Raw genomic sequence first — 13,527 nt, 5'->3', positions numbered from 1 at the left:
CAATTGGTATTTCATGACTCCAATTACTACTCATTCTGAATTTCTCTGTTACAAAATGCGCTATAACTAACATCTCCTCTGTCTTGCAGTGTAAACATTGAGGTACCTGGAACAACATGCCTAGTTTATTAGTGCTGTTGTCCGAAGAGCTTAAGTTACAGGTTCAAAGATATTCCAAACAATTAGTAACTTATTGTCTAATTACAACATAGGACTATATGCAGTTACAAAAATCCCACCATAAATTAAGCAATGAAGGTACAACCAGTTAGCTGTATATTTATATTAGGTGTAACTCAAATAGCAGTGAAGGCGTCTCACTGAAATATTTTTTATATCACATTAATGTTTTGCAAAAATAGTCCAATTCTAAAGTACAAACATAATCCAGTTATACGGGGCATACTATACATGAATGCATCAAACCAAATTACGACGTTGTAGTCGAAGAGCTCAATCAGCTGTCAGCATGTTCTCTCTCTCTTTCAGTAAAGAAATACGGTAGGTAACAGATTAAAATAGGCATTACAATTCCTTAGGAGTTATGATTTAATATGAGTACACATCAGTGACATCCAGTTATATATTATTGATCTTAACACAATTAAATAGCATAACTGTAGGTACATCAGAAAAATTATCTAACAGTTATTAGAGTAGCGTATGAAACCATAGACTTTCATGCTCAGTGTTACGGTCAAGTACTGGACCCATGTCATTAAATTGTAAAATGATAAAAATGTATTAAAGTTTTCATTTAATCTTACTTTACATCACCAAAATTCTCATCAAGTGTAAAATAAAGTGCCGGCCGGGGTGGCCAAGCGGTTCTAGGCGCTACAGTCTGGAACCGCGCGACCGCTACGGTCGCAGGTTCGAATCCTGGCTCGAGCATGGTGTGTGTGATGTCCTTAGGTTAGTTAGGTTTAAGTAGTTCAAAGTTCTAGGGGACTGATGACCTAAGATGTTAAGTCCCATAGTGCTCAGAGCCATTTGAACGCTTTTTTTTTTTTTAATAAAGTGATGTCATGAAACTCATCCAGCCAGCAATGCTCCCGCACGTAAGACTAATGTAATACGGTTAACACATGCAAAATCAATTCAGTCTACTTATAACATGGGATCCACCACATTTCGATCTAAATTAAGTAGTGAAAGTGCCGTCTCCTGTTTGTGTGCTTACATTAGTTGCACCTTAATAGCTCACGAAAACATGATATTGACAAGAACATATGTAAGTGCTGCTTATGACGTATTCCATACGACGCCCAATGTCGACAGTACTTTTTTCCCATTACAAAGAAAGTGATTTTCAAAGTGAAAACTTACGTGCCCATACGGTCGAACGGTCCCAAATTAGTGTAGTTTTCCCGACACGTATTATCAAGGACAATAAAACGCAAATAATAACCAGTACTCCAGCGACTGATCAGCGCAGCAGCATGGCGATAGCAGTCTGCAAGGGCAAGGGTGATGCCATCGCTCCCGGTGAACGGGTAATGCTTTGTGTGTCTTTTTTTATCTTTAAAACTGATATCGCACCAGACTAGTTTGGCACTGCTCTATCGAATGGGCACGTAAGATTCCGCCTTAAAAATCATTTTGCTCGTAACGGTAAAGACGTCGACGCCTCCCGACGGCGGTGGGCGTCTCATGAAAGTCGTAATGACCGCTATTTTCTTTAGCATACTCCAGCTATGCATTGCAAAAATTAAATTGCATCTATCTGCTGAAGCACCAGAGAAAATGTGCCTGACGACACTTGGGAGGGGTACCGTAACATCCAAAATCGCCAGAGATAATTTGCAAAATATATCTGGTTACAAAATCAGATAAAAATTCCCTTGATGCCTTCCTAAGAGACAATCTCCATTCCTGCTGAACTCACTATGCAAGCATAGATCAGATATCGCTTAAATTCAGAGAAACAGATCGACAGCAATGGAGACTGATTCCCCATGATGCACAAAACAAATCAGAACACTGTTGCAATAGCAATGAAAAATGCGAGCAAAATTTAAGAGAACGCAAAATCCCCAAGGTTGGTGAAGTTGTACAGAAGCTCGAAATTTTACGTGGACTTAAATGTCAGATTTAGTAGTTTCCACAACGAAACTCTGTCTCGAAGAATGGCAGAAAATCCGAAGAGATTCTGGTCGTATGTAAAGTAGACCAGCGGCAAGTCACAATCAGTACTTACACTGCACGATAGCTTTGGTAATGTTTCCGATGACAGTGCCACAATCGAAGTTACTAAATCTCGTTTCCCGAAATTTTTTCACCAAAGAAGGCGAAGTCAATAGCCCAGAATTCGAATCACGAACTGCTGCCAACATGAGTAACTTAGATCTGCTATATCGTTGGTGTAGAAAAGAAGCTTAAATCACTTTATATAGACAAGTGTTTCAGTCCGGATTTTGTAGCAGTTGGATTCCTTTCAGAGATCGCTGATACAATAGCTGCGTGCTTATCAGTCATACACAATCGCTCGCTTGACGAAATATCGGTACCTTGAGACAGGGTACTTGCACAAGTCATATCAGTACTTGAAATAGGAAATAAGAGTAACCCGCTGAATTATAGACCCATATATCACTGATGTCGCTTTGTAATAGGATTTTGGAACACATCAGTGTTCGAACATTATGAATTACCTCGAAGAAAACTATGTATTGACATACAATCAACCAGAATTCCGAAAATATGATTTGCAACACAACTAGCTCTTCACTCTCACGAAGTAATGAATATTGTCGACATGGGATCTCTAATTGATTCCATATTTCTAGATTTTCAAAAGGCTTTTGATATCGTTCCTCACAAACGGCTTCTACTCAAATTGGTGTCTATGCAGTATTGCTCAAGTTGTCCTCCTGGACGCGTGGTTTCCTGTCAGAAAATTAACGGTTCTTAGTAATTTACGAAAAGTCATCTAGTAGAACAAGTGATATCAGGCATTCCCCAAGTAAGTTTTGCAGGTCCTGTTTCTAATCTGTGTAAATGATTTAGGAGACAGTATGGGCATCCATCTCAGATTATTTGTAGATGGTGCTGTCATTTGCAGTCTATTAAAGTTATTCGAAGATCAAACCCAATTGTATTATAATTTAGACAAGACATCTGTATGGTACGAAATATCGCATTTGGTCCTAAATAATGAAGTGTGAGGTCATCAATATGGCTATTTCGGTTACACGATAAAACACGACGCTCATTACGCTAGAGGCATCAATTCGACTAAATACCCAGGAATAACAATTACGAGTAACTTAAACTGGATTGATCACATGGATAATGCGGTGAGGAAGAGCGAACCAAAGACTGCGTTTTATTGGTGAAACGCTTAGAAGATGCAACAAATACACTAAATAGACTGATTACACTACGCTTGTCTGTTCTCAGAGTATTGCTGTGCGGTATGGGGTCCTTACCAGATAAGGTTATCAGAGGACATCGAAAAAGTTCCACGAAAGGTAGATGGTTTTGTATTATCGCGAAATAGGGGAGAGAGTGTCACGTATATGATACACGAGTTGGTGCGGTAACCATTAAAACAATGACGTTTTCCGTAGCGACGAGATCGTTTTACGAAATTTCAATCTCCAGATTTCTCCTCTGAATGCGAAAATGTTTTGTTGATACCCACCTACTCGTAAATGGGGAGAAATGTCACTGTAATAACATAAGAGAAACCTGAGTTCGCACGGGAATATTTAAGTGTTAGTTTTTCCCACGCGTTGTACGAGAGTAGAACGGTAGACAAACAGAGTGAAAATGGTTCGATGACCCCTCTGCCAGAAACTGAAGTGTGAACTGTAGAGTAGTCATGAAAATGTAGATGGAGAAGATAAACACTTTAGCTGGATATTGTACTCTGAGATGTCGACGCTTATAGTTAAACTTATCATTACGCTTCTGTGGAAAACAAGATTGTGGAACATTGTAAATTGGAAAGCACTTATTTATATCGTAAACATAATTCCAATTTGTGATTATGAAATTACGAACATTATGTTTTTGTGTTTTTGTGTACTAAAGTGAAAGACATTTCTCTTTAAAAATGACGTACTCATCTTGCATTTAATGTAATTGTAAGTATACTAAGTATTTTCTTTTCTAAAAATATATTTACATAGGTTTATCGTATCATTTCCTCTGGAAAACATTCTGCCATTCAAACTTCTCAGTAATTCCACAGATATTTCTATAGAACACGTTCGCGTAGTTGGCTATTACGGTACTACATTCATTTGATTCCGTTTTACACTGCAATTCTCAAGAACAATGAACTCTGATGATTCTTGATGAATAACATAACCAGCCACAAATACTTTTAAAATGTTTTTATTTCAGAGCCATTACCGATTTCGGGCACTGATGTCCATCTTCAGATGGCTGATGTTTCCAGTTACTTAAATATTCGTCAGTAGTATCTCGTCAGCGCCAGTACTGCACAAAAATATTTCCATATTTAGTGCCATTTTTATATCATTTCGATGGTGAAAATACTCTAATAGCATGTCGTCAACATAAAAGTGGCACTACATATTCAAATATTCTTGTGCAGTGCTGGAGCACACGACATGCCGCTGATGAAAACATTTATGTAACTGGAAACTGACTGTAATACGTCAGAAAAAAGATCAGTACCAACATTCGTGAAAACGTTTTTGTTTCTGTTTGCCACCACAAAAAATATTGAAACGTCCCCTTAGAAAAATTAGTGAATTACTGTGCTGGTATATGTTCTAAGTATGTGAGCCTTATGGTCGTTACGTGATCGTGCAACTAACAAGCAAGAATGTACACACACAATAACACTGTGTCGTCTGTTCACTATAACAATGTATTCGTAATTACTGTCTAAATATGTTCCCTTGGTTCTAGACTGAATAGTTAACTTCAAAATATTATTCAAATTCCTTTGAAAACCCGTGTCAGACATACCTACCACGCTGTTACAAAATTTGTATCTTTATAGTGCATGTGAAAAAATCATCTTTAAACGTTAGATGTGCCTGCCGCTGTGAACGAGCGGTTCTAGGCGCTTCAGTCTGCAACCGCGCTGCTGCTATGGTCGCAGGTTCGAATCCTGCTTCGGGCATGGATGTGTGTGTGATGTCCTTAGGTTAGTTAGGTTTAAGTAGTTCTAAGTCTAGGGGACTGATGACCTCAGATGTTAAGTTCCATAGTGCTTAGAGCCATTTGCACCATTTTTGAAACGTTAGATGGAATGGCACCCGTCCCCTCAGAAAAAAACTAAAAGGAAATTCTGAATATTTTAAGTCATACCAAGTCTGTAATTTAACACCTTTTTAATGTTTCATTCAAACCTTGTTACATTTTGAAATGTGTCTGGCTGAAGAACGAATTTTCATCACCGGCAACAGCCCCCTTCCCGTCGACCATTGTAGGGCGTGGGGGGACGAAATAACACCAGAGAAAGAACATGACTAGACAGTGAGCCCGCGCCCCGTACCACAGAGTAACATATCTTTGTCTGTGCCCGTACACTGCTGCAGTGCCGGTGTGTTAGGTTTTGTTCCGCTATCTGAGAGAGAGGCGCCTTGCTGCATTGACTCCACGGCAGAGGCAGCAGCTCAGGGGCGGACTCTGCAGGCGGCTTACCGCCTCCTAATGCCCCGGCTGTTCCTCCAGGAGAACAAAGAACCTCCTAACGCCCTGCGCGCCACACTTGTTTAGGGCGGGTCGCTCCAGGCAGAAAGGAGGCCCTCAGGACCGAGAATGGCCTCTTCACGTTATATCCATCGGAAATTAAAGCAGCGATTGTACAGCCATACACTCACCCTCCCGCTTTGCATATACTATTTCCTTTCCTGTTCTGTGATCGATTTCCTTTCTCTCTGCTGAAATTAGATGCGAAACTTTAGCAATCTTTGCCTTGCTATTGGGTTGGTGTTCGTCAATAATTAACATTAACATTATACAGTGTACCCAATACTTTGATTTATCTAAGAAATAGTGTAACAAAAGAATGGAAAATAGAAAGAGATATTTTGTCTAAAGACAATAAATTGCCCAAAAAATATAGATTCGCTTCTATTTGCTCATAGGCCCGTTGACAAAATACGAGGCGGTTATGAAAATCATCGTAGTTAATATTCTGATGCAACGAAATATGATAGATGTAAAATTTATGACGACCTAAAATTCTTTAAACACTATGCTGTCACATTTCAGAATCAGGAGCACCATATCGGGAACTTTACGAGAGGGTTTACAGCAACAGCCGCGATCACTACAATACCATTATATTTCCCTGGTACCGTTCTACGTGCCATTATCTTTAATTTACGCACCCACTAATGGTGAACTCTTGCAAGGGGCAGTAAAAGGAAACACGAAACGTTATATCTGCAGTATACCTTTAATATAACTGGTAATAACCTTTGCGATATTTCTTCCAGATTCACCATAACTCAAAATAATTTCAAACTCAGCAGAATGTGTTTAAGAAAGGCGACCTTAAGATGGCGTTATACAACACAGCCTAAAGGTACAACCAGAATAAAAATCTTTACCTGTAGATATTTGCAATAGGAATGCTGACGGTTAGATCATATAATTAATGAAGAGGTACTGAAAAAAACTGAGAGAAAAAATTTTGTTGCATAATTTGACTTAACAAAAAAAAATGGTTCAAATGGCTCTGAGCACTATGGGACTTAACATCTATGGTCATCAGTCCCCTAGAACTTAGAACTACTTAAACCTAACTAACCTAAGGACATCACACACATCCATGCCCGAGGCAGGATTCGAACCTGCGAGCGTAGCGGTCACGCGGTTCCAGACTGAAGCGCCTAGAACCGCACGGTCACACCGGCCGGCTTGACTTAACGAAAGCGGCTTAGTTATTTGGACATATTTGAGGTATCATGGAACGGTCAATTCGCCAACGGAGGTAACTGTATGCGTGTTTATGATGGGGAAGGCGGTTAATAATTGATGAGGGAGACTTAGGCTTGACTGTAGCAAACAGGGTCAAGTGGATGTAATTTTCAGTAGTTATGCAGAGACACTCGCACAGGATAGACTAGTGTCAAGAGCAGCATCAAAATATCCTGCAGACTGCAGATCACAGCAACAACACTAACTGGAAAGCCTGTAATGAAAGCCTCCTTATAGGATTCTGTTCCAGAAGAATGAGTAATTACAATCTGAGAACAACACTGAATTATGCCCCGATCGGTATTATCATAATCATAAAGACAGCCCCCCCCCCCCCTATTGGGTATTCATGGCACAGCTGGAATCATGTGCCCGAGCATACGTTCTTAGAACACAGATTTTGTGGCTCATTTGGAAAAAAATGTGTCATTACATAGTTATTCATTTTTTACTTCGTGGAACACAAAATTAAAAATTGGAGTTATTATTGTGGGAAACAAGATTTGTAGCCTGTTCGACTGGCTACACCTCCATCTTGTAGAATCTGAATAGTGCTATCTTGGAGGTGCGTGCCATACTTTTATTTAGGTCTTTACTGTTTCCTAGAGATATGAATACTTCTCAAAATCTTTTGATACCTCAATTTAAATGACTCACCCCCGCCCCCCAGATTTTGTTAGTTACTGTGTCTGTTGATGTTGAACTACAAGGGTATGCTGGAAAGCAATGCCCCCGAATTTCTTATGTGAAAATTCTTAAAGCTTTTTAAGTAACATAAACTTTATTAACATTCTGCACCCTTATTCTTCATTAGCCTACACCACCTGCAAACTCGACTCCAACAATCCCACCCCTCTCCTTTCCATTCCTAGTGTGCTGCCGCACTCTACCTACAAATCCCACCAACCCTCTACCTACATACCCTCCATGTCCCCTCCGACATGAATTTCAACCATCTCCTTCTCCCGGTCCACGTTCTTCTCCCTGACTTATACCCGTCCTACTAACTCTGAATCCTCCCCACTCCATCCACCCTCTCCCCCATGCTCCCTCCTCGCCCTCTTTCTGTGCCACACTTCAGCCTTTTCCTCTTAACTGTCGCTCTCCAGCCCCTTTTCTTTTCAAATTTATAGATTCCAGTACCAGCTACTCCTCTCTCCTTGTCATCCACAGCTATGCCTCTCTAATCACCACCTCTTCCCAATCCTCAGTCCTCATCACCACCACTCTCCTATCTCCTCCTACAACCACCTTTCTTTTCATCAACAATCTACCATCCCACAGCAGATCCTTTTGCAATTTAATGAAAGTGTACAGTACTCCGTCTTTAATGGTCAGTGTCTCTTCTGTCGTGTTCACCGTTTCCTAGAGTTTTTTCAAGTATTTAGTGTTCTTAAAGAGTGTTTTAAAGGGTTTTTAACTGTGCTGCCTGTCCACATTTTTATCAGTTTTCAAACTATTCATGAAGAAAGTATTATTTCTTACGTTCTCCCATTAACATAACCTTTTAAAAACTTTAAATTCGTAGTAAATATGTCTTCCTGATTTGTGTTTAGTATCTGAGATACTATAAAATGTGCACTGCCCCCCCCTCCCCCGCTAATCCTCCCACCAACATGGGACGAGGGGGGAGATGAAATAACAACACAGAAAAAAATTCTTGCTTATGTGCGCTTACGTATTTTTTCATACAGTCACTTTGGCGACGAACACTTTCCTCTCAACAAGAGACCGGTTTCTTGATACCATCACTATAGAATGTATGTCTTTGTTGACAAAGCTACAGAATTACTTCTGCTGCATCGCTTCATCACTGTCAAACTTACGTCCACGTGAGTGTTCAAGTTCTGGAAGCAGAAGAAAATCGATGAAAATAGGACAGGACTGTATCGAAGATAATCGATGACAGTGAAACCAAGGTGTCGGATTGTTGCAGATATCGCAGCTCTCGTGTGTGGTCTGGCATGGTCAAGCTGAAGGAGAGGATGTGCTCCTTGAGGACGTAGTTACGTTACAGACCGCCATGTTACACGCGGCCTCTAGCGGTAGAGGGCTGCAAATATGTGAACATGAAAAATAAAGATGTAGAATGTTAATAACGTTTTTTCTGTAAAAAGGGTTAAAATTTTTCACATCAAAATTTCGGAGGCATTACTCTTCAAAACGTCCTCGTAATAAACGTGGAGGGGATGGAAGCCGTGCGCTTGCTTTTCTGCTAGTGAAGCTGTTCTTATACTTTCCGTTATTATAGTCTGCTCCCTGTAGTGTTGCTACTGAAGACTCACAGTATTGGCTACACAAACTTCGTGGGGTTAGCCCACTTCTTAGCATAATAACATTAATATCTAAACAGCTACTGCATATTTCTGATGCTTATAGGAGTAAGGAATCAATAATAAGAAACCAACATCCTAAACAGGGATCAACCTTAATGCATACATTACATGTGTGTTTGTCATGCTGAAAAAAAAACAATACTCGTACACTAACAAAGGCAACATATTAAAATAGTTTTTATCGTAATATTTTAGAGGAATGATTAGTGGAGAACTAATCTGTGGCAAAGACGCTGAGTAGGTATTTGAGAGTGACTCGATATCAAGAATCAGATTTCTCTTAGTTTATCAAAATCGCTTACGTTACATTACAGAACGGTTTGGTAAAAAACTTTATAAGCCAAGATCCCATAAATACTCCTTTACTTTCGACAATAGATTTCGACAGATTTTTCTGTCATCTTCTAGTCTTTTTGGTAGCCCAATGGGACTAATTTGTCTAGTAAAAATACAGAAGGTATCTTATGTTTACTGATTTACAGAAATTTCAGTCTAACTGAGGGTAATATCTACGTAAGTTGGACGACTGTCAGTTGTTAGTACAACTGCCAGTCGTCCCATTTACGCCTTCTCTCGTAAAGTTTCGGGCAGGTTACAGTTTCCGAGGTATTTCTTTAGTGTAGCAGAGATCAATTTCTTTGCTTGTGAAACAAGAAGCATATACTTTACACGTGAAGTTTTATGTGCCATTTTGTGCGTTGGAAGGCAGGGCTATTCCTAGAGTCTATTGCCTATGGTCTCTATAGTGTAAGAGGACGCGGAACATTTATCTTCAAAAAGACGACTTCTCTCGTAAAGGAAATGAAGATTAGGGTTTTAAGCCACGTTTTCCTACAGATTTGCTGTTGGTATGCATCTAGGACACTTTTGGTTAATCAAATAGCTCACTTTCTTTCTTTCGCCCTTTCTCTTTAACAACATTGTAGGTGGTAAGATGGTATTTTTTAGGCATCTGTCTCGTTGGTAGTTACTGGTCAAAATACTTATCTATCAGTCGAAGTCACAGCGGTCGGTTTCTGTCAGTTTGAATAGTACTGTGCTCTATCAAACTGGTAGAGTTACGTCAGTGTAAATATCCAGATGCAGAAAGATAACCCATGTTTTATTCAGGGCATACCTATCTTCTGCATATCTCTGGAGTGGCCGACAACACGGGGGTCTGTACTTGTTGCTGTCCCCTTCGGCGGGCCGCCGCTGCTTAAATATTCTGAGCTCAATGCCGACAGCGGCCGCCATTCTGACAGGTGGTCTGTCCGGGAAGCAGGGCCGCGCTATGAATTGTGGAAGCGGTTGTAGGGAAGTAAAGCGCCGTTTGCAGCCGTGGGGGCACGCCGCCAGTCCGAGTCCAGCTCACGGCATCACAGCTGCGTGCCTACGTTTATGTCACTAAGTTATTATTGTTCTGTAGAAATCTTTCGATTCTGTAAAAAAAATATTTCGCCTTCCATACGAGGCACAAATATCGAGCGAGGTGGCGTAGTGGTTAGCACACTGGACTAGCATTCCGGAGGACGGCGGCTCAATCCCTCGTCCGACCATCCTAAATCATATTTTCCGTGATTTGCCTAAATCGCTTTGGACAAATGCCTGTATGGTTCCTTTGAAAGGGCACGGCCGATTTCCTCCCCATTCTCCCCTAATCCGATGGGACCGATGAACTCGCGTCCCCCTCCCCCCCCCACACCAAAAAAAAAAAAATCAATCAACCAACCAACGAGGTAGAAGTTGGTCGCAAGGACCATTAATCAGCGGATGCATGAGCGGATCAGATTAACTGTTTAACTGTTATTAAGTTTGTATTCTGGGGAAGACAGGGTATTTTTAAACTGATGTACTATATTAGTGTGTGAATGAAAATTAAGTTGCTTCTTCTTCTTCTTCTTCTTCTTCTTCTTCTTCTTGAGTAGCGTTTATAGGCATGTAGAACGTTTTAAAGTACAACCCCAGCCACATAGGCACGAAGTCTTTAACCGCTCCTCTTCGTCTGTCGTGTCGAAGCTTCCGTAGCGCTAGGCCGAATCTCACACGTTACCATGACCAGAACCTACTCGCTCTCAACGCCGTGCGGTGCGCGAAACAAACAAAGAGGCCTAGCGTTCCGGAGACTTCCTCCTAACTGTTCGTTGAGGGACTCAGATTCTGTCTGTGCACCTCTAAACACATGTTAGCATCTTAAATGTCGCCAGCCTCGCTTTGAATAGGGTTTAAATAGTCACTTCCTCTATACCACTAATCAGCGCCCTGTAGCAATCCACCTACTTTCAACTCTCAGATCCGACCAATGGATTGAGAAACGAGCAACGCCGACAGTCACCACACACACCAATCCGTTTACAGTATCTCCACCATAAAAAAATTGAATAACCATTTAAAGTTAAGAGGGAGAAGGACACCATGCAAGAATACCACAAGTTTCCACTGGACCGAATGGGATTTAGTGTCTTCTATAAGACCTCTGAAGCTTTCCTCGTCGTTATCAAATACTAACCCCAACTAGCTAATGTCTCCACATAGTAATGTGAGACCTCTGTTCACCTAGCGAATGCTCGCTCATTAAGTCGCTCACTTTCTCCTAAAAACCGAAAAACAACTGTACTGATCACTGAGGATCATTCACTCGCGAATTCATACCCGCATCACACTGGAAACCTCATCTCAGCCCACAGAGCCTACGACTACCGTTCAATGCCCGCGAGGGCTTCCGGCTCATTGATTTCCCGAGCTACAAAACCGTTCCACGACATTATTTTAACAAGGAGATCTTTAGACCAATCAAACTCCAGAGTAAAATTTAGGGGCTTCAAATGGTCATTTACAGCTAATCCACATAGTACTTGTAATGTGCTGCTTTCTCTGATAACTTTCTTTTCCAAAGGATATTAGGAAGCACCGGCCATCCCATGGAAATTACCCACCTTTGAAAGCAGCAGGTTCGGCCCAGACCGCTACCATTTAGCTGGGTTGCAGGACGGCAGGCCCGTTTTATCAAGGCCGGAGAATAGTCCATGTCTTTTGGAAACCGGTAAACTGCCGCTGGCGTCCTCAATAACGACCCCTCACTAGGTGAAGGGCGCGGCCAGGAAACGGTTATCTTACAGTCGGACACCCGAAAATTGCCGTAAGGTCGTCGTGATTGATTTATCCCTACCACGTTTTATTTCATACTCCGTTAATAATATTACATATCTCAGGTTGCCACACTTTTTTCTGGAGAATTAAGTAATTTATTCATTCTTCCATAACTTTGGCGACCTTCGAAACGCGCTATTCTAAAAGATTTGTCCAAAAAATGTTCAAATGTGTGTGAAATCTTATGGGACTTAACTGCTAAGGTCATCAGTCCCTAAGCTTACACACTATTTAACCTAAATTATCCTAAGGACAAACACACAAACCCATGCCCGAGGGAGGACTCGAACCTCCGCCGGGACCAGCCACACAGTCCATGACTGCAGCGCCCAAGACCGCTCAGCTAATCCCGCGCGGCTAAAAGATTTGTTTCTCGAAGTTTTCTAAGCAACTTAAACATGAGGCTCATGCGAGGTGTATAATTCGATGTAAGAACGAGCTGCTGACACAAGCAGATAATATTTCGAATGTCATGCCCGTAATATTACGTTTCCTTCAATTTTGGAAAGAATGCCGTGCCCATAACATTTCGAGAATAACATTTTAGTGACGAATGTCACGTCCATAATGTTAATGGTATGGAAGTCCTCACTAAGATTTGTGCCCAAAATATTACGGGCACATAATTCTTTCGGACACTGAAACCAAACTAATATTACGGGTATGGCACTCAAAGTGTAATGTCCTGACCTATTAAGATATGAATATCTATGCCCTGTATAAACTGAAAACTCGATGTCATCACGAATGATTAACGAAATAGTGTCACAGGCACACAAACGTAATATAAGCGCAACAGTAATGAATATGCGTAGCTATGCATTGTAACATCATATAGTAGGTAATCACGAATTAAACCCTGTCCAAAACTTGCATACTATATATACTTTCAGGTTATAGCCAAAAGTAGAGTAATGATTCTGTTTCCTCGTATCTGCAATCACTCGATTTAGACTCGAAAAGAATAATTAAATGTTTCATTAAAGCAATGAGGTCATGACGTAATTTAAGAACAAAATTTGGGAATAGTATTGAAAACAGAGACGCCTCATTCTCTTATGTTCCTTGTAATTATCACTATTATACAAGAACACAGTGCATGATCTTCATGATCTTCTGAAGTCATCAGGATTCCAGCACAACATCCAGT

The sequence above is a fragment of the Schistocerca cancellata genome, chromosome 1 (assembly GCF_023864275.1).
Source record: "Schistocerca cancellata isolate TAMUIC-IGC-003103 chromosome 1, iqSchCanc2.1, whole genome shotgun sequence".
Lineage (NCBI taxonomy): Eukaryota > Metazoa > Arthropoda > Insecta > Orthoptera > Acrididae > Schistocerca > Schistocerca cancellata.
Note: the sequence above shows the minus strand (reverse complement) of the source record.